The 21,486-nt window shown below is 41.0% G+C and overlaps 1 protein-coding gene across 1 annotated transcript in view; it reads left to right on the forward strand.

Moving 5' to 3' along the window:
• Positions 1 to 5,818: 5,818 nt before the first annotated feature.
• The window catches only part of IL1RAPL1 (interleukin 1 receptor accessory protein like 1), a 711,140-nt gene continuing 695,472 nt past the window's right edge, over positions 5,819 to 21,486 (forward strand). The window contains exon 1 of the mRNA XM_032100865.1: positions 5,819 to 6,153. The gene's annotated coding sequence lies outside the window, so the exon portion shown is untranslated. The remainder of the gene's footprint in view (positions 6,154 to 21,486) is intronic.

Genomic DNA, 21,486 nt, shown 5'->3' on the forward strand with positions numbered 1-21,486 from the left:
TCTTAATTGCTAATGCTTTTCACATTTGTGACTAGCATTTTCTCATGATGAAAAGTGAAAATCCCTCTACTGGCAGCTGTCATAAGGTGGGAGGGGCATTACATGAGAATTGCTTTTGGTTGTCACCAGCCCTGCCTTTTCACCTGCAGCCATCCAGCCCTGGCCACTGCTGGGACACATCACCGCCTGAGAGATTACTCTGGTAACTTGGGTCAGTCATTCTTAGGCAACTCTTTTCCAAATAATGCTCTTATTTAAAATCTCCAATTTATGATCTTTGATTAGACAACAGTAGTGCTAGACTGCTGTAACACCTACTGAAGCAATATAAGTCTTTCTATAGACTTTATAGGAATTGGATTAGATTTCTATTTCTGAATACTCTAAAACTAAACAGACCCCCAAAGGAAAATAATCCCTTATTGCTGCCTTCTGTTAGCTCCTTGAGGGAAAAAAACCCCAACTCTGAACTGAAACATACGCAATTTTTTAAATGCATGAATGCACCCCATCGTTTCAGTTTTCTCATCTTGTGATAGAGTACTGTTTAATTAAATAGATGAGGTATATGTTCTAAGCAGCTTATGGATGGGTATTATCTTCATTTGAGAAACTCTAATGAGAGACTAGGGGAACAGCAAGTAACCATTTATTCTACAAAATTAAAAATGGGCAAGAGATGAGCATTTAATTACATTGACATTATCCTTTGCTATATTAGGTTAAAGCAATAAGTTGCAGGACAACAAAGCTTATATATATAGATAGATAGATAGATATAGATATATATAGATATGTAAATTCTGTTTTCTTTAAACATTGAAAATCAATGAAATGCACGTGCTAAAGTAGCAACAAGATATTTGTTACTACTAGCTTTTATGCAACATCACTTTTCATCCATAGGTGCTGTAATGCTTTGCTCAGGCCATCTACAGCTGATGAGTATCTGACGCAGAAGGTTTGTCTCAGCAGCGAGGCCCTGGCAGAGCTGGGTACCAAATAGCCTGAGCTGTCTGACACTCTCTGCACAAAGACGCCAAATTAGTCACACAAAAATGGTACCAACAAGAACAGCATGGTACAACTGTAGCATTTGGGACAACACAGCTCAGCAATGAGCACAGCACGCTTATACTTACGGAAAGGTGTATGTGGCTGTGGTGGGTTGACACTGGCTGGATGCCACCCACCCACCCACCAAAGCCTCTCTATTGCTCCCCTCCTCTGCAGACACCAAGGTCAGTGTTGTTCCTCTCACATGTTCTCACCTTGCTCTTCTCTGGTTGTGATTACAACGTCACAATAATTTTTTTTTTTCTTCTTCTCAAATATGTTATCACAGAGGTTCCCACCATTCCTGATGAGCTCAGCCTTGGTCAGCAGCGAGTCCATCCTGGAGCTGGCTGGCATTGGCTCTGCTGGACATGGAGGGAGCTTCCAGCAGCTTCTCACAGAAGCCACCCCTGTAGCTCCTCCTTTCCGCACTACCAAAACCTGGCCATGCAAACCCAACAGTGGTTCAGGAAAAGAAAAACATAATTGCAATTAAGAGTATAAAAATGACTTTTTGTGATTAAACCTCTTTTTTATGAGATGAGTATTATTCCCTCACTAGGTATGTACTCTTTAGAGTCAGGCTCCTCTGTAAAGGAAATTGCTTTTGAAATTTTCACATTGCATGGAATTAGAGATTATTCTTTTAAAAATATCTTCTTTCTTGAACACTCTTGCCTAGACTTATGAAAAGGATGTAATATGTAAAGTACAATACATAAAGCACACAACAAATAAAATGTAATTATATATAACTTAAAATATACAAAAATTTTAAAATAGAAAATATACACAAGAACTCAAGAACTAGGAAGTTATTCACATAGCAGATTTTAGGTTTTACTTTGTTCTCTCTGAAGCATTCAAGTCTACTTAGTCTGCCAGAAGACGACAAAAATGGAGCCTGTTTCTAATAAGATCTATGTAATTGTGTTTTGAAAAGGGGAAAAGAAAAGAAAAGCAAAAAGATAGATAAAATGCTGACCTTTTTGCTTTACTGAAACTGTTTAGTAATTAGTTTGAGAATGCAGTATACAGGATAAAAGGGGTTCAGATGTAGATTTTTACATGAGCAGGGGTTCTGTTTGGTGTTTTTAGTGGGGGAGTGAAGGCACATTTTGGAAATTCTGATTTCATTACTTTTTTAATCTAAAAATCTACGCTTGTCTTCCATGCTGTCAGATTCATATAATGTCATAGTTCTATTGCATATGCACACTCAGCAAGAGAATGTGCAAGTGCTGGTGTTTTGTGTTCCTCTGTTTCTCCCACTACATTTGCTAAAAAGTGGAAAATAAATACACAAATGTAAACAATATTTACTACCTAAAATCCACAGGCAGGTAGCAAGAAATCAAGATCTGTCACTCTTTGGACCTTCTAGACAGATTTGCTGGCAGGGTAAGCATGAGGCGATGAAGTTTTGTAGAACTGGCAGCTCAGGGATGGTATCAGCTCTTGGGCAGTACCTATTCAAGCAGATTGGATTTACTAATCAAGAGCATTCTGCATGATGTTACCATTCTTCATAGCCATGTATTCTGTCAGCCCTTTCATTTTAAATATGTATTACTTTTAGAAAAGGAAGCTTACTTTGACTGTACTGTTTCGCTTTCCTTGAGACACACTAAATGTGATGATCCTTTTAAAGACACTTACTAAAGTATATATGAGGATGTGGTTTGTGCCTCTTCCTTATCTCAAGGGACACAAGGCCTCAAGATCTCACACATGGTTCAGGTACAAGATACACTACTCATTGATAGTATACATTTCAGCATGCACTGAATGCCATGGAATTAAAACAATGTTTACAAAACAGACAAGATTATGCTTTTCTCTTTGATGAACTATCTTGAAAACACAAGTCATGATGAGGACAAAGGAGATTCCCTTCTATATTATGAAAGCCACACTTATTAAGGGGAGGATGAAGCCAATTAGAGATTAGGCGTGTGGCTGACAAAAAAAATTAAATTTAAAATCTCTTATACTTATGTCCATACAATTGCATTGCTATTCAGAGCAATTCAGTAACTGAGAAATGAACTGAATCTAGTTTCTTTAACCCTGGGATAAATTTAACTGAAGAACACAGGTGGTTTGTATTCTGCACATGTGAATGGTCTACAGCTTTTCTGTGTTATTAGTCTGGTTTCAGCCATTTTAGCAATTCCATTGTATTTTGTTCAGAGCTTTTGGCTTCCACCCTTTTTCATTTTCCGTTTCTTCTGCAAGACACTTAATCAGCCTCTCTGGGAACTTATATAGCTCCCATGACCACTGTGTAAGAACACCTAACAGACATTAATGCCTTTTTATCTTCATTGCACCCTTATGAATAAGAACAGTGTTAATTCACATTATACAGAGAAGGAAAAAAAAGGATGGAGACATTAAATGACTTCTACTATCAGTAGAAGACAAATCTTCAAAGTATCAGGAACTGAAGGCAAATGGTTAGGGTTAGCCCCAAGTACCTCCTTCCTACTCTCTGCCCTAGGCAGAGGATGAGCAGCCTCAAGCATCTGTTGCTCTGTCAAGGCACAAAGCAGACTCTCAGAAGTCCTGCCATGGAGATGCCTGTGCTGGGAGTCTGTTGTCTCACCTCCATGGTGAGAAAGCAGCTCTCCCAAAGGATAACGGTGAGAATCAAAGTTGAGAACCTCTCTGTCTTTCCCTCTCACTCTGTCAAACAGCTAGGATGGATGGGCATCTAAATCAAGCACCCAAACAGGCTCTCTAAAGTATATGGTATGAGTCATTTAGCTAACTTAAAATGCCCTGTACTGATCCACAGAGAGAATCCCATAAAGTTTTTCATATGTCTTTTACCTGCCCACACATATGGATCACTCATCATAGTAGTATCTGAATGCCTGGTTTAACCAATCACATTAATTTTTGTGTTTTAACATTGGATTTTGACTACTGGTTGCTGCACTCATTTCTAGTTTCATCTATTTTTTTATCTGAAGAATGCTGTTCTGTTATAAGGCAAGGTGGGGTGGGGTGTGAGCAAGTTCCACAAATTCTGCAACAGCTCCCACCCCTCCTGCAACCCACTGACTCTGCATGGCACATTATCTGCCTATCGATAATCCTTTATCATGTTCTGTAATAAAATCACATTCTCCCACATGCAGCTTTTTCTTTTCTCCCTTCCCTTGTAAGATACTGGGAGTTTAGTAACTTCAGCAGTTTGGATTCCTCTCTGTGGCCCTACAAGAAGCCGGGATGGATTAAGAGGTAAATGAATGCTGCCAAGTCTCTTTGTTCCAGTTTTGGAGAGCAGTATTTACAAAGATATAAACATATACATTACTGTACACGTTTATCTCACATTGCTCAGCTATTTCCTGCTCCTCCATGCTCCCACCCCATACAACGGGTTGTAAGAGTTCAAAATGCCTCTGATCCAAACCTGTACCTATGCACAGGCAACTCTGTCTATCTCTTCCCTTTGAGTTTGCACCTGAAGGGTAGATGCAATTGACAAAGAGGTGCCTAGTCCCCTGCACCTTTGTGCAGGAATGGGAACAAATTTACTGAGGGGGAGTGTCAGAATTTGAGTTATGTTTTATAGAACATTTGTTTAGTACAATAAACATCTGCAAATGACTATTTATTTCATGAAGTAATTAACATTCCTAATTAGATGCACCTTGCAGCTGCTGTTAATCTAAATTGGCAATAATGCAGTTACATTTTGATACATATCCTCAGCAGAGTTACAGAAGAGAAGGGAAAAAAAAAATAAAGACAAAAATCTGAAGGGAAGGAAATAAAACTGTTCCCACACAGTTCAGAGAGTTCGCACAAAGAAGATCCCATGGCAACAGCGAGGCCCACAGTTTGCCTTATAAAAATCCAAGAATAGATAATGTATCATCTCTCCTAAAACACTTCGCTTGGGAAACCGGAGGGGAACGGGGGAGAAAAATAAAATAAAGCACAAGAGGTAAAGCAGAGCAGGCTGACCCCCGCGCGCGTTGCGCGTCCGGCGATCCTCTCCCGGCCGTGCCCCCGCCGCTGTCCCGGCAGGCGCGGACCGGAGCGGCGCCGGCGCTGCGGACCGAGGCGGCGCGGGGAGGCGGGCGGCGCCGGGGCGGAGGGAGGGAGGCCCCGCTCCCCAGGAGTTTCTCCAGGATCCCTTCGCAAGGGCCCTCCCCGGCAGCTCCCCCCGCAGAACGGCGCGAGTGCGGCGGTGTCCATCGGGTGGCAGTGCCGGCCCCTTCCTGCCGGCCCGGCGGAGGGCGCGTTCAGCCGAGCGAGCGAGCCCGTCTCGTAGGAACACAGGGATCGTTTATGCACTGCAGTTTCTCTCGCCTCTCTCCCTCCCTCTCTTCCTCTGCTCCCGAGGATATTTTGGGTGGATTGTGGTTATCAATCAAGACCTCCTCTTCTGTGCTGATCACTTGTCATTTTCACCCGGGATTAGTATCGTTCGGGGCAAGCGGACAACTGATTTTTTTTTTTCCTTTCTTCTTTTCCATTTGGAGAATTTTCCCCCCAAACCTCCCCCTCCTTTTTTTTTTTTTTTTTTTTTTTTTTTTTTTTTTTTTTTTTTTTTTGGCGCTGCGGTGCTGGTGCTAGGACCCGGCAAGCACCCTCCCCCGGCCCCCCCCGGAGCGTTTTCCCCACAGCCACCAGCACCGGGAAAGGAACCCCCTCCGGACCGTCCCTCGCCGGATACTTGTGCGGGCAGCCGGGACCCGGCCCTCGGCGGCGGCGGCGCGCTGGGCGCGGAGCTGCCCGCGGGCGGCGCGGGGGCCCCCAGGCCGGCCGCCCCCTTCCCCCCTGCCCCCCCTCGCCGCACCTGGATGGTACCTCCCGCCGGCGACGCGGGCACTTTCTGAACTAGGAAGGAAGGGGCGACTCGGGGGGGTGGGGGGGCGCCGAAGTCTGTATGGAATTACCTGCGCCCGCGGCGGAGCTGGCAGCGGTGGATGGATGGGCGCCGCGTCCGCGGCACTCGCGGCCAGCTGAGCCCCAGGAGTAAACACGGGGCTTCTCCGGCCGACTGCGCAGTGTGGTGACCGGCACTCGCCTCGCTGACTGATCGCACCGGAGGAATATTTCGGGAGACTCCTGTGGGTAAGGTCATTTTATACAGGCAAAAGCCCGGCATTGCTAAACTTGGTGGCGGGTGACTGAAATGGGCACTTTCGGGATTGCTGCATTACCCTGATGCGAGGGGCTCCAGCCGCTATTGGCAGTTGAGTGGAATAACTGCAGTAGGTCTTCTGGTGAGTGCTTTTTGCGATTTAAAAAAAAAAAAAAAAAAAAAAAAAATCTCATCCCTCTGTATTCATGCACCCTCTGGATTTGGGAGAGTACTGTAAGAGCAAGGAGTCTTTCATTTTCCCTCTTTTTTTTTTTAATTTTTTTTTTTATTTATTTTCCTGGTTGTAATATATTTGACTGGAAAGGGTATGTGACAGTAAAGAAGCTCTCTGTGATGGAATCTAATTAATATGAGATCGGATCCCATCCTCTGCTTAAATAGATGTTTCCAACTCTGTGCAGCGTTCTGCTGCATTTCATAGCTGCAACAGAGGTAGAGAAAACCTGCTTTTCAAGTTGTTAAACTTTAAGGTGGTGGTCCTTACTGATCGTGGTACAATGCACTGGTGCTAAAGGGGTTAAATTGCACTGGTAATTTGGGATTACAACTGTTCCTGTAAATCCTGCAAGGAAATTATGAAGTGAGGGGCGGTAAGGACAAAATCCCCTCAGCTTCATAGTAGAGAAATACCATAAATGTCACTAGCCTGAAAATCTCTCATCCAGCTACTCTTACAAAACATCTTTTTTTACCCAATAACTTACCTACTGAAACCTCGGACCACGTGTATGGGAATTGGAAGATGTGCAAACAGAGATGCTATCTTCGGTATTTCATGCATACATACATACATCTGGCTGAGGGACTGTGTGGGAATTCATTCCTGTTACTTGTGGTGTGAAGCGAGACGGAAGAAAAAGAAAAGATCGTCTTCTTAAGAACAGTAGCGAGTGAGGGAAGCACTTCAGCCTTTAAAGATTTAAAGGGATCTGAGCAATGCACATTGGTAATCTCTCTCTGCAAAATCAGTTCTGATAAGAGGGAATGGGGGAAGGTTGAGGGAATCGATAGTGATGACGTTGTGCAGTGCAATACACTGCAATGCTAAAGTTACATAGTGTGTGCGAAAATATGTACCCTTATATACTGCTGGTGAGTTCATGCATAATGGATGGAAGAAGATATGCAGATCTGTCTGTAGGAAGATGGATGTATTTGTGCAAAGACGGCGATTATGTAACTTGATTACATCAGTGGCATCAGTCGCCGATAGTGGAATAATATGCTCCTATAGCGTATCGATCACTTGGGTTAACTTTGTAGCGCTCCCGGCAGCGAGGGATGGAGACCTGGGCAGAGGAGGGGAGATCCTTGCTCAGCTCCTGACAAGGGGTTTGCCTCTCGCAGGCTGCCTTTTGCATCAGCATGCTGCTGGCGGAGTTTCCCCGGGACAAGGAGTTCACGGAGGAGGAGGAGGAGGCTGCCGAGGCGCTGGTTCAGCCACACCCGGGGAGAGGCTCCCGAAGAGCCCCTGCAAGGCTGCACAATGGTCCCATTGAGCAGCCCGGGCTGCGCGCTGCTCGGCAAGGTCACACCGCAACCTGGGACTGGGGTGCATGGCAACAGCTGAGCGGAGGAGGAACAAAACCCAAATTAAAATTGGTCCTCCTCCTCTCCCCTCGCCGTCGCCTACCTCCAAGCACGGCATTCTGCTGACCTCTCTCCCAGTGCTCAAGGCAGAGCTGGTGCCGCTTCGCCCGGGTGTGTGCGGCGCCCAGCACAGACAGCGTTGTGTCTCTCTCGGTGTGAGCAGTGACTGCTCACAGCTTTGGCAGGGTGCTGCTTCAGTATGTTACAATACAGCGTGACTGACGTGAGAAAAAAGTATTGTCAGATACAACAGCTTCGTACACCTGTTACATTTACAGGAACCTAAAAGGTGATCCATTAGCACATTTCAAGCATCTTAGAAGTGAGTAGGTGAAGAGCAAAGGTGTAACAGGAGTCCCATTTGTTTAACTCAGACTTTTTCAGCAAATTGTGCTCAAAGATAGCAGTGTCAGGATATGCCTAAATGCCCCTTTTAGAATCCTGAATCACTTTTCCTATCTGTTCAGGGGGAGGGGAAGAGCACTCCTTGAAGACAGATAAACTCACAAAGGCACTGCTGAGGGCCCATACCTCTAACAGATGCATTTTTTGAAAAATATAAGCCTGATGAAATCTTAGCTGAAATGAGTGATCTTATCATCACTGACCTGTGTCCTTCCCCACTTCACTCTGAATTCATTCTAGCAAAATGTCACTAAAATACTTTTCAGTTGAGAGGAGGTGAGGGCAGAGTGGGTTTTACATCTCTTGATAAACATGATCTTCACATACCTACTAGATTTAATGCACTATCAAACTCACAGTAATTTTATCCTACAGCAGCCTGAAAAATATTTTTTTTCTGCTTCCCTGAAAACGTCAGTATTTTAAAGTTGGTTCAGCATTAGTTCATGACTGTTTTCATATTTCTGGAGGATAGGTCTGGGCAAGCGCTAAAAAATCCTGCTAATGCAGTTTAGAGTTTGACGTTCATCTAGTATCTGAGTAAACTGGAAAAAAAAGGATATGAAGTTAACTCTGTTTCCATCCTTCAGGGGTCAGAATAACACTATGGCAACTCCTATGCATTGCTACAGCTCTTATAATTTTCAGAAATGTCCATTGCATACTCTGTTCTGCCTCACATAATTACAGGCATGCTCTTTCCGTTGATTCCTTACCAGACCCCTTGTGACACACAGGCTACATACCTGTGCCACCCATCTTAAAGGAAAGCACAATTGTCTCCAGAAGGTGTTATAAAACTGGTGCTGTAGAGGAGTAGGCACTGACAGTGTGGGAATGTATCACATGATACATGTAAAGTGGCATGCAGCATGCAAGGATTTGCAAATTCAGGACAATAGAGAGTGGTAAGCCACCCAGTTTATTTCTAGATTAATTTTATTGTTGTAGTTAGCAATGGCCACTTGGTAAAAATAGAGTGTTTCAGCTCCAATGAAATATCTGTTCAGTTTGCACCAAATATAGCTTTTTCAAGAGGAAACTTTCCTTGCTGAAGTAAAGCTGTAAATCACTCGGACAAATGAAGAGAAAATGTGAAGAGAAATATTTACATAAAACATTTCCAGGCTCCAAATCGCAGACCACTGAAAGCAGTGAGAGTTTGGCCACCCACTCCTCGCTATTGCTGGAGAGCTGGCTGTTAAAGAAAACAGCAGTGCATGAAGAATAATCTCAGTGCCTTCCTCTGAAAGAGCAGGCTTCTGACTGTCATTGTCACTGAAGACAGTAGACTTGTTTTACTGCTGATAAGAAAATTTGAAACATACAAGACAGATCTTAATGAAGCTTTTTTACTATTCAGTGTTAGTCTTGTAATGTATTCAGAGTGCTTTCTGTGGCCATTATGTTGAACCCATGTATTAGGGAAAAAAAAAAAGTATAATCAACTGAGGTTTTCCTTCAGTGTATTTGCACTTACAGAGAAGTATTTGGATATACTTCTGTGTTTCATAACAGCTATGATCTTTAGTGGCTGGGAATAATTTTATTTTTATAGTTCACACTGCATGATAATATATGGCAATTGAAACATGAAGCTGTGATTAATATGATTAAAAACCAGCAACTTATCTAGTGGTGCTGAAGTTGTAAAGTTTAATTTTAGAGGCACCATTTGCACAGCTATAGGTAAGGTTGTGTCAGCATTTCTATTATAAACCTCTGTCCTGTTTCCATCCCTTGTGTCAGGGGTCTATGAAATAAGAAGAATTCATAGTAGAGACCATAATGGCTGTGTTAGGTTACTGTCATGGACTGTCAGGTCAGTAATCCATGTATTTCTTTAAGTCTTTATGTGAATGTCTACAGCAGCACCAAAGCAGCCATTATGCTCTTATCAATTCAAGTGTATACTTTTAATTTAAAATGTAATTAAATATGCAGTGATGGACCACAGTGACTTAGTGACTTAGGAGGGATCATTTAACATATCATTTTTTATGCACTTTCATGTCGTTTTCATACTCCTAAAAGAAAAACAGATGAAATACACCAATTAATTTTATTTGTGACAGCTTAAAATTAATTTACATTTAGGTGAAAACTCCTTTGGGGGTGGGGAGGAAGGAGAGAATAATGAAGATGAAAACTTGTGGGTTTTTAATGTTAATATTCAAGCTTTGCATAGGTAGTCACATATGGAACTCCATCCTGCAGAAAGGGAAAATCCTGTGTCATTTGCCAAAGCTCAGTAAGACCAGGGCAAGGAAATCAGGTAGTGCTGGCTCTCTGTTTTAACATTGAGTACTCTGCTTTTCTAGGTCTCACTGTACCTGTGTATTATAGGCACTCCTAGGTCATTCCATGGTGTTATGCAGCACAGTATTTATGCCTCAATAACTAGGTCTGAACAAACGAACCAAGCGCATCAGTCTTACTGCTTTATGTGCTTTAAAGTTTCATGTTTATAGGAACAGCACACAGACAATAATCCTTTGATGGTTGTAGCATCAACTACAGCATTTACTCACAAAGATTTTTAAATTGGGATGAAATAGGAGAAAGGGAGAACATGAAAACATTTAGATTTTTGCCAATGAAGTAGATATTCTTTCCATTTTGTTTTTTACTTCTGGGAATAATTTAGGAAATGCTCAGTGTAGCTTATGAAAAGAAATACAGAAACCTAATTCGTGTGTTGAGAAGACCAATACCATCTCTACAAATATATACAATCAGCAGGTAGACAAGGGGTAGTGGTGTCAAAGTTTTCTGTTCTCTGGTCCTTCAAAGCTGTCCACAGCAAATAGAGCATGGTGAAAGAGGAAGAAGATGGAGACTGCAGAGCGGGTTAAAATGGGGGCAGAAAAGCTTGTAAATGTGCAGATAATGGTGAAGTATCTTCTCTATCTTCAGAGATGGACTATATTTCTATATTCCTCTTGTCTGTTCTTTACTAGTGATACCCAGATGCTTAAAGTTATTGCAGTTCCCAACTCCCAGTGCTTGATTTTGTTTTGTTTTTTTTGAGAATCCTTAAAGTCTTCAGTGCAAGGGCCATCACCTTTTTGTTTTCATGCCTGTTTCCAGTCACGCAATGAGACGGTGATCTCTCAGTTGAGGCAATTTGAGGTGCTTCTCCATAAAATAATAAATGAATGTCAGGAACATGAGAGAAAGAATGTTTTCTGTTAAGTGAAAAGACTGAAAAGAAATGGCCAAAAATTTAAGAAAAGACTGATAATTTCCAGAAATCAGACTTTCCTCTGACAAAGTACAAACTTTGGAATTTTCAACAAAAATCTCACAGTTCTCTTGCAAGACTGGCAGAGGTACTGACTGACTTACAAAGTTAGTGCCACTGCTGTGTAAAAACTCAGTATCTCAGTTTCCCCTATTAAATTCACTTAGTAATGTGTGCTTGGAGAGTCAGTGACAATTTCTTCTTAATTCCAACCAGAAGTTTAGACTGTTTCAGGGAAAATGAAGTCATAGTAATGTGCATCCGTTGTCATGTGCAAGGAAAGGCTTCTACTGGTGGTTAGGAGTGATCTTAACCAGCTGTGACCTGAGTTCCCATACCAGTTGCCTCAGACTGAGAGTTGCTGTGCCTGAGTGCTGTAAGGGACCTGCACGTACATTTGTTCCTGCCTACATCCATTTGACAGTGCACCTTTACTGGTTTTGACTCTGAGCTCAGATCATATGCCTCAGGGATAATTCCTACACCAAGATCTGTTGGTATGATGGAAGCCTTGGGATAGAGCCACAATGTCTGCACAGGAATGTGTTTGGCCAGGATGCTTTTGTGTGGCACTGATCCCTGGCAGCAATTTTAGCCATGTGTCTGTCAGGTTGCTGCTCAGTGCACAGAATTTCAGGATGGCAGCAGAGCACAGCTGTTACCATACAGCACCTTGGCATTCTGCATCTTCGACTTTCCTTTAATGCTTTCTGGCTGTCTCCTCCCACATTAAAACTTCCCCCCCCCCCGCCCAGAAACTCCTTTGCTCATTTTAGAATGGCATAAGTGGAAATGCATGGCATTTCCTTTCCAGAAAGTTGTGCATGTGATGGAGATATGTGTGTGTATCAATCTGTCAATAAGATCTGCATGTTCAGTATACACAGAGTTTATTTTGTTCAACATCTTTTACAAAACAGACAAGGCCTGTGAACTTCCTACTAGACATTTCTTTGGAGGTTCCATAGCTGAAAGTGGTGTGCTTACACCAATGTTAAATCAGGCTGGCTGATTCACACTGTCTTTCTGCACATACCTATATATTAAGTTATCATAGAATCATAGAATATGCTGATTCGAAGGAGACCCATCAGGATCATTGAGTCCAACTCCTGGCCCTGCACAGGACTCCTCAAGAGTCACACTGTGTGCCTGAGAGCAGTGTCCAAACACTTTTTGGTCTCAGACAGGCTTGGTGCTGTCACCAGTTTCCTGGGGAGCCTGTTCTGATGCCCAACCACCCTCTGGGTGAAAAACTTTTTTCCTGATACCCAACCTAGACCTCCCCTGACACAACTTTAGGCCATTTCCTTGAGTCCTGTCACTGGTCATACGAGTGAAGAGATCATTATTGTCACCTCCTCTTCCCCTCATGAGGAAGTTGTAACTGCAATGAGGTCTCCCCTCAGTCTCCTCCAGGCTGAACAGACCAAGTGACCTCAACCCCTCCTCATAAGGTTTGCCTTCTAGACCCTTCACCATCCTTGTGGCCATACTTTGGATACTCTCTAATAGCTTCATGTATACTTTCAGAGATTGTTTCTGTAGCTGGTCACTAGAGGAGAATTATGCACATGTACACATGCACAAATACAGATACTTACTTATGCCTGTGCACACATACGCCTTTACCTGTGCACTTACATACATGCCCAGAGGAAGACTGAGAGCAAGCCATAAACAGGAAATACTGTAGTTTTTTCTTATGCTAAATGTAGGAAAACAAGCATCATTCAAAGAAGCCATGAGACAGTAGCTGTGTTTTAAGGTTGATCTAGTATTTATTTTTTGAATGGTCTGTAAATACAGCATGTTTGAAGACAACACAAATGTATTTTGGAATGTCAAAGCAGAAACATACTTTGAAAGGACATCAATGGGCTACATGGTATCAAATGTAATTTTAGAAATCTACATGGTAAAACTTTGGAAGATACAATCTAAATGTTTCCTGTATATCTCTCCTGACAGAACAACAGATACTATCAAAAGTCTCTTGCCCCTTGTTGTAGAAAAGGTCAACTGGGTATTTGCTCAGTTTATAGTAGAAGAAAGTTTATATATATATATTATCAAAGAAATGTAAAATTTTGTGTAGTATTTCTTGTATAACACTCAGCAACTCTTCACTCTCATACTCAGTATGAATAATATGTCTGCCTTTGGTCACTTCTTATCCAGAAACCTACTAAGAAAGAAGAAAAGACCAGAGAATAACAGAAAAAAAAAAAAAAAAAAAAAAAAAAAAAAAAAAAAAAAAAGTATTCCACATGAAAAGATTCCCATCTGGAGAAAGAGAGGAAGGTTGGAAGGTTTTGTTTTATTCAGAGAAAAGAGGAAGATACAATATGGAAAAACAGGTGATGCAGGGGTATTGAAGGCTATGGAAAGATACTTTGGGTTATCTTAAATATTGTTTTCCTGATGACCAATAAAATTTAATTGTGGAAAATGAAAAATGAGTAAAGGAAAGCACTCCTTTACATAGCTCGTTCAAATCCTTTGTCTCCTATGGACAAGGATACAGTGAAGAGAAAGCTCTAATGGATTAGAATATCTTGATAAAAACAAGATTTTGAGATGTTGCATTACAGTAGATACCTAGGTAAGAAGATTATCAGGCTGTGTAATAGACAGTTAGAAGGCTGTCTCAATGTGTACTCCAGTTATGGTGTAATCAGTGGATGTATGTGTCTGTGATTTCTGAAGTGTTAAAGGATGCTTCTTCCAGAGGATTTGTCCCTGGCTTCCCTTGGAGGTCTGCTATCTGACTAGATGGACTGTGTGTTCTTCAGACTGTAGTTCTTCACTCTCTGTTCATTTTACCAACCCAGCAATTGTGCTACTGCTTAATAAAGATTTTTTAATGTTGACTGAACAACCTAATTTTGCTGTTCAAGTCCTCATTACTAAAGTCCTGGTCCAAAACACAGTGATGGAAATGGAACGAGGCCTACTGCACTCTGTAGATATTGGCTCTATCTCCAGCTTTATCATCTAATTTCCTCATTTTTGTTATTTTCTGTGGAAAAAAACCCTCATACTGCTTATGTTTAATAGAGTAACATAGATTAGAAAAAGAAAATCTTGTAAACTTTAACAGAATCCAGTAAAGCTTTACTATATCATTGACAGTACAAACAGTCATTAATTTCCATCATTAAAGGGTATGCAAACCCCATATATTGTTTATTCAGGGAAAGGAATGTCTAGTTTCTTAAAAGGTTGTAACACCACCCCTGGTCTCAAGTACTTTCAGTTGCTGTGATGGAAAACTCATAAAGATTGTTAAAATCAATCACTAAAAATATATTTAGTGATTATACAGTGTTAGTGTACATCCTGGGCTAGTTCCTTCTAAAAAATTGTCAGGTTAATCAAAATATAGATAGGTTTCAGTCTTTAGTTAGTTTAACTTATCCTCTTTCATACTGCTTCTTCAGTCCTTCGTATATGTAAAAATGTATCATATATTTATTATATATAATATCGTATATTCTGTCAAAGAACAGTCTCATGACTCAATGGACAGACACTCTACTTCTACTTATGGCTGTTCACTTAAAGGGGACCTTCCTTAATTACTGTTTTCTCTTGATTTTGTCCATTTGTAGTATCACTTAATGCTTAAGACTTCCATGTTTGCTAATGCAATGAATGTCTTTTATTTCTTTGGTGTTTAAAATCAGGCCCTTTCACTAGTTCCAAATATTGCTACTCTGTAAAAATTCGCTGAATTTGTCCATACTTCAATTTCTTGTCTCTAAACACTGAAAGACATAAACACATTCTGCCTTCTTGTATTTTTTAGTGTTTCATCTATTTATAATATAAACTCTCTGCTTAATATTTCTATTTTATTGTCTATGAAGTAGGGTTAGAGAAAAAGTTAATGTCAATTTCTTCTTCCTACCTCAGTGGAAATTCAATTTTTTGCCAGCTCTTGGAAATCATAGAAAGTATTTCCATTCTTCCAGCCTCCAGAAAAGAAGTAATTTCCATGTTGGTTGGAGGGTGGATTTTTTAATATATTTTATTTATTTAGCACTTATATTTTGGGAGGATTGAATCAAAAGGTGCCATTTTAGACATAAAATTTTAATGAAAACATTTTCTGCTCGGTAGAAAATTAATTGGGGAAGATATTTTCAGAGTACTTTATGCAAGTTCTTAGCAGAACAGGACTCTCAGCTAAGGTCCTTAGATGCTAAATAATACAAATATGAAAATAGTACTGTGAGTCATACTACTGGGGGTGGCTGGGTCAGCTGCCTGTTTCCTAAATACTAATCAGTCTTTTTAATTTGAGATTACTTCACTATTCATCTTCTTATTTTACCCTGTTGCCTGAATTAATTGTATATAAAATATGGATGGTCATGAATCAAAGGTAGCTTGTGGTTTTCATTTCTACCAGGGTTCTGGTGTAACCCACCTGGTTAACAGAACAAAAATGTTAATAGTGATAAGGCTTTCTGGTTTTGATGCTGAACTTTGACTCTGTGTTTGCTCTTATTCATCAAACCTTAATCCAGTGCCCGGGGAGTTGTGGGAAAGGCTGCTGTTGCTCTCACAGTGTGTAGTGAATTAGATTTGGGAATTTTAAAATCTTAGCAGCAAGGTTCTCATATTTCATGCAGTGCATTTGCCTGTCGGCACAGAGCCATCACCGGCTGCATGCTCGCAGGTACTGCCTGCCTTCCAAAGAGCAGCTTTCCCAATGGGAAAGCAGGAGCAGGGCAGCTCCTGTATCTCTCTGGGAGACAGTCCCAGAGGTGAAGGGATCTTGGGTTTCGTACATGAAACCTTTGCTGTTTTTTTCAGGTCTTGTTACTGGAATTGACAAGCCATGCTCAGTGCCATCCTTTGGGCTAATTCCAGCTGACGGCTTTCGACCAGGGCTGGACCGCAGAGCTCCGCGGTGACGCCGGCGGCATTTCCCCATCACAGCAGGAATGCCCCAGCCAGCGGGCTCCGTGCCTGGCACAACCTGTCGCCTGGAGACTTGTGGTTTCCATAGCTTTGTTTAATAGAAGACATTTTTGTCTGCTCTGAAGATACTCGTGTTTGCTGATTTGGAATAATATTAAGTCAAGCAAGGGTAAACCGATTTCACACAGAATCTCCTGTCAGAGCTCTGTTTCGTCAAGAATAATGCTAGAGTAACTCCAGTGAAGTTGTTTCATTCGGCTTGCCAGACTGAGTCCAATGTGAACCTTCAACATAGATATTATTGCATTAATTTTAATGAATAAAGATCACAGACTTATTTAATTAACATAGCAAAAACCATTGTCAGCCAGCAAAGACGTTATATTGCACAGCCACTCTAAAGCAATCACAAGAGTATACTTTATGGCTATGAGAATATAATTTTCTTGTTAAAAACCTTTGATGTTTCTTTAAATATATAAAAATACAGGAAATGTGTAAATAAGGCTTGCCAGCCATCTGAAATGCCTCGTATTAAAATGAATCTTTTAGCTTTAGTTTGTGTTTATTTTGATGGGTTTCAGATAATACTGATGTATATATACAAGCATATATATAAATATAAGTAGAGGTATGAATGTATATACACACCTTTTGTTATAAAAATCATAGGTGTTAATATTGAAAATACAACCATTATGTCAACTCTCATATGTTATTTTTGCCATTATTTTTTATCATTTTATTTGCACAGTTACGGGCTGTTTAACCACTAGGGTTTTACTTTTCTTGTGCTTTCCTGCCTGGTCCAACTCACTGCTAGACAGAAAATGCTCCATTAATTTGTTCTTAGGGAATTCAAGAGCACTGTATTGGAGGTTTGCCTACTCCACCAGGACCCACTGCGCAGTCTAACCTGCATGTCTGGTTTAGACCTACACAGGTTTTTCCATCCAAGCTCCTTCATGCATTACCACAGGAGCTGGTTCAAAGTTTCTGGAAGTCAAGGAGTCAAGAAGCCACCAGTCACCTGAATGACAGTATCTTGACATGTGCAAGACAGGCTACTGTCTCTGTGCTAGTCCTGAATTCATAACTCAGAGGGAGTCTGCGTTTCATAATAGGGGAAGCTGTGGGCAGTGCATCTCAGAGTTTGGCAGGAGCTGCTTGCTGTGTAGCTGTGTAGCTGGCTTTAGATTACTGCTGGAGTCAAGATTTTAACATATATTTTGGTGTGTTTTATCCCACAGTGATACAGAGTATGAAAACCATTGCTTAAAAGTTTTATATATATATATATATATACACACATATATATATATATACATATATATACACACATATATATATATATATATGTATATATATAGGTAAAAGCTAGACTGTGGTTTATCTAATAATGAAACCTGAATGCAGGAATGCAAATAATGTAGCCCAAAGTGTATCAGGCTGTATCAGTGCCACCTGAAATATGTAAATAAGTGAATTTATTGCTTATTTGGCAGCAACTGTGGTTCTACAATCCTCACTTTTATTGCTATTTTTATTGACCCCCCTCAGAATGCTCTCAAATAAGCTTTCAACTTCATGCTTTGTTTTGATGAATGAGGATGACTGAATTTTCAACCAGAGACAGTTCATTATAGAATTACCTTGTATTTTTGCTATCAAGGTTGACATAATATTCTTAGCTTAAAAAGGAAGGTTTTTTCATTATTTATTCTTTTACTGAAAATTCATAGTGTAAATGTTCTCTCAGGATAGAGGAAAAATACCGTAAAAATAGTATGGCAAGACTAAGTTCAAATAATAGCAGTTTTTAGAACCCAAAAGCTTTAGATTTTGCTTTGAGGGTTATCTATTAAGGCTCTAATTAAAAAGACAAAAACAACCCACACAAGTTTCCCCCAGAGAAAAGGGAAAGGGGCACACCAGAAAGAAAGATAAATTTTTGTAATTAAATTTAGATACCCATTTATTTAAGTCCACAATTTGTTTTAAAGTACAAATTGTCTTTCTGCTTATCTTAGAGGGCAGACAGACCCTCTTACTATTTAAAGCTCATTTTTAAGATAGCTTCACTATGAAGGGGCACAATTTTTGCTCAGTCCTTATCAAAGAATAAAATTAAACAAAATACGCTGTCAAGAAATACTCACTTTCCTTTAGATGGTCAGAAATAGTTAAAATATAGCAGAGAACCATCACTGATCTCAGTATCAAAATTGCATATACCTCTAGGGCATTCCATAAAATTTAGTTTATGGAATTCAAAAGTTTTATAACAGAGTTATGGGAGTTCTTACATATGGAATAACTGATTTCAGCAGGAGATTGTGTTTTGTTGATGTCAGGAATTGTAGCTCACTTTTACTGTTACATGGTGTGTGTGTGGTACATGGCTTTTATGGTGAATACACACATGAAACAAGAACTATTTTATCAGTTCCCATGAGCAAATGGGGGCTTCATTTTGTCTGGCTTTACACTCCTCTTTTTTAGTGAAAACTAAATTTTATTTGAAAACAAAGACATAGAGGAGAAAATATCCTTAAATGGTCTTGTATTTTATGTGCTGTGATACACAAATAAACCCATGCATTACCTTCAGCAATGTGGAATTTATTTATCTCCATCAGATGAGACATTCTAGCTGTCACCAGTCACCGACAGTGATTGTGACACCCTGCTGCACACATTGCTTACATTATACAAAAATTCTGTATTTATGTAGCACGTTGTTCCTGAGATTTCATACCCCAGGTGAACAATTAGCTGTATACCTGCCAGTTAAGATAACTGAGCTCTACAATTAGATTGCGTGACAGGTTTTGATGAAATTCAACCTCCTTCCAGAGGGAGATTATGAGCTGGCAGTGCCTGGCTGGCAGGGAGCACATCTGGTGCCCCAGATGGGTGGCACAGAGTGTGCAGGCAGTGCCCCCAGGAAGGGTGCTTGGACAGCCATGGGGAATGGTCAGCAGAGCACTGCCTTCCCATCTTGTGCAGCCCTGTAGTTGCCACATGACCTGTGCAGCAGCTAACAGGCTTGGGAAAGGCTGCTCTAAGATGGATATTAAAGAAAAGCTATTAATAATGAAGACATAGAGAAATCCTTGGTGTCGGTCAGTGGCCTCTGGTTTGATCACAGCTTTTCTGCTGCATACATCATCCCTAAGGAGAGATTCCTGTCTCCTTGGCCAATGTCAAGCCTTGGTTTAACATCAGCTCCCAAGTAAAGAAGAGAGCTTGGCTGGGAGGCTGTTCCCCGACCCTGCTCTCTGGGGCCAGCTGGCTAGGTGGCAAGAAGGGGGACAGCAAGCTTGTGCTGGTTTTGGCTGCAATAGAGTTAAATTTTTCCTAGTGGTGGAGAGCAGTTCATAGCCACACTGCCTGATGCTCATACCCTCTCAAACAGGTTGACCAGGACTACAATATTTGTCATTTGGCTTTGGGTTCCTTCTCAGCCACCTGTGGTGGACTCCTACTTTTAGTTATTACTATTACTGTTGGGTTTTTTCTGTAGGTTTATGGGGTTATTTTTAGTTTTGTTTGTGTGAAGTGCAGCCTCCCCTGCATTACAGTTTTTTCAGACACAAAACTGGTAGTAGATGTTGTGTGTCCTAGGCTATGTGCAGGGATAAGCTTAGGGATAGAATGGTATCAGAGGACTGTTCAACACAGGCCAAACCAAGCCTGTCACCTTGGTGTTGGAGGTGGTTCTTGGAGTGAACTGCCCTCCCTCACCTGTTGATGCCAGAAGCCAGCAGTGAACTCACACTGTGATGATCTGTGTGAGGAAGTTTACTCAAGGACTGCACTGCTTGGCAGTGCAGACGTGTTGCCTGACTTGGATTCCCAGGAGCAGAATGGGGTGATAGCATTTCTCACCTCCCTGGCACACTAAGGGAACAGACACATTAGAGACTGTGAGATGTGAAGATATGGTAAGATGTGGTGTTTTGTGGTGTGATGAGAGTGCAAAAGACAGACTCCTGTCTGAGAAGATGGATGAGTTCCCTTCAGTAAAGCATTAATATGTGCTGCATCCTTCCTCTGAAATGAGAGTGAGTAGTTACAGGCTCTGCAGTTGTTTCTGGGGATTTTGTTATGCAGATGGTATTTTCTGATTAACACATTTTAAGACTCATGCACACATGAAAGGGAATAGTGAAATAGAGAGGGGTAATCTAACTCAATAAGAAAAGCATATTTATAAACAGATTTTTTTTCCTGACATAAAGTAGCTCACTCTGAGCCTTACAGATTGAAGCTCAGTCTGCCTATATCTGAGTTTTTAAGATACCTGTGCATCTTTTTTTTTTTATTGCTCTTTGAAAAGCCCCAGAAACAGGACTGTCATCACCGAAATGCTGTTGAGACAGGTCCATGCAGAGCTGAGTACCATTTCCCCTGCCTGTTTCTCTCCATCAGTCTGGTCAGTGTGTGTGCCTGCTGCTCTCTGAATCAGGACTGGGAAGGCAAATGGGTCTCCAGTGCAGGTCCCATTTGGGGCATCATCCTGTAACACAGATACTCTTCAGAAGTAAGCTACAAGGCTTTTTGGTCTGGTACACTCATTTCCACAAATTTCCCTGCCACAAAAAGGCTGGTGAAACAAAGGTTTGGTGAAACAATTCCATTTGACACAGCTGTACTTTCCATTTGTAGGAAAACTGCACTACTTTTGGCACTCTAGCAGATCATGTTTGTTCAGCAGGTTTCAATTAAAGGTGTTAGTGCTTTTAGAGGCCAAGCTGGACTTCTTCCAGAGCAGATTTTTTATTTTCCACTCCATACATAGCTCCATAAAATGTCTTTGTACAGACGAAATGTGCATCTGCCTATACCCTTAAAAAACTTTTGTGATTAAATTGTGGAAGAAATTCTTTTACCTTGCTCTGTCTGAATTGGAAATAGTGTCTGCTGTGGGAGGAAGCAAACATTGTGGTTTGGGTTTGGATAGGAACAAGGATTTTAATGTTGGTGGAGGAATTACTTTGATTCCTTTCTATTACAAGATTGCCCATAATTGCCTGGTTTCCATTTCCCTCTGTGTTGTGCATGCTCAGAACCCATGCCATAGAGCTTACAAGAGAGAGAAATTGGATTGGGGCAGCTGGAGAGCATG

This window comes from Corvus moneduloides, chromosome 2 (genome assembly GCF_009650955.1).
Source record: "Corvus moneduloides isolate bCorMon1 chromosome 2, bCorMon1.pri, whole genome shotgun sequence".
Classification (NCBI taxonomy): Eukaryota; Metazoa; Chordata; class Aves; order Passeriformes; family Corvidae; genus Corvus; species Corvus moneduloides.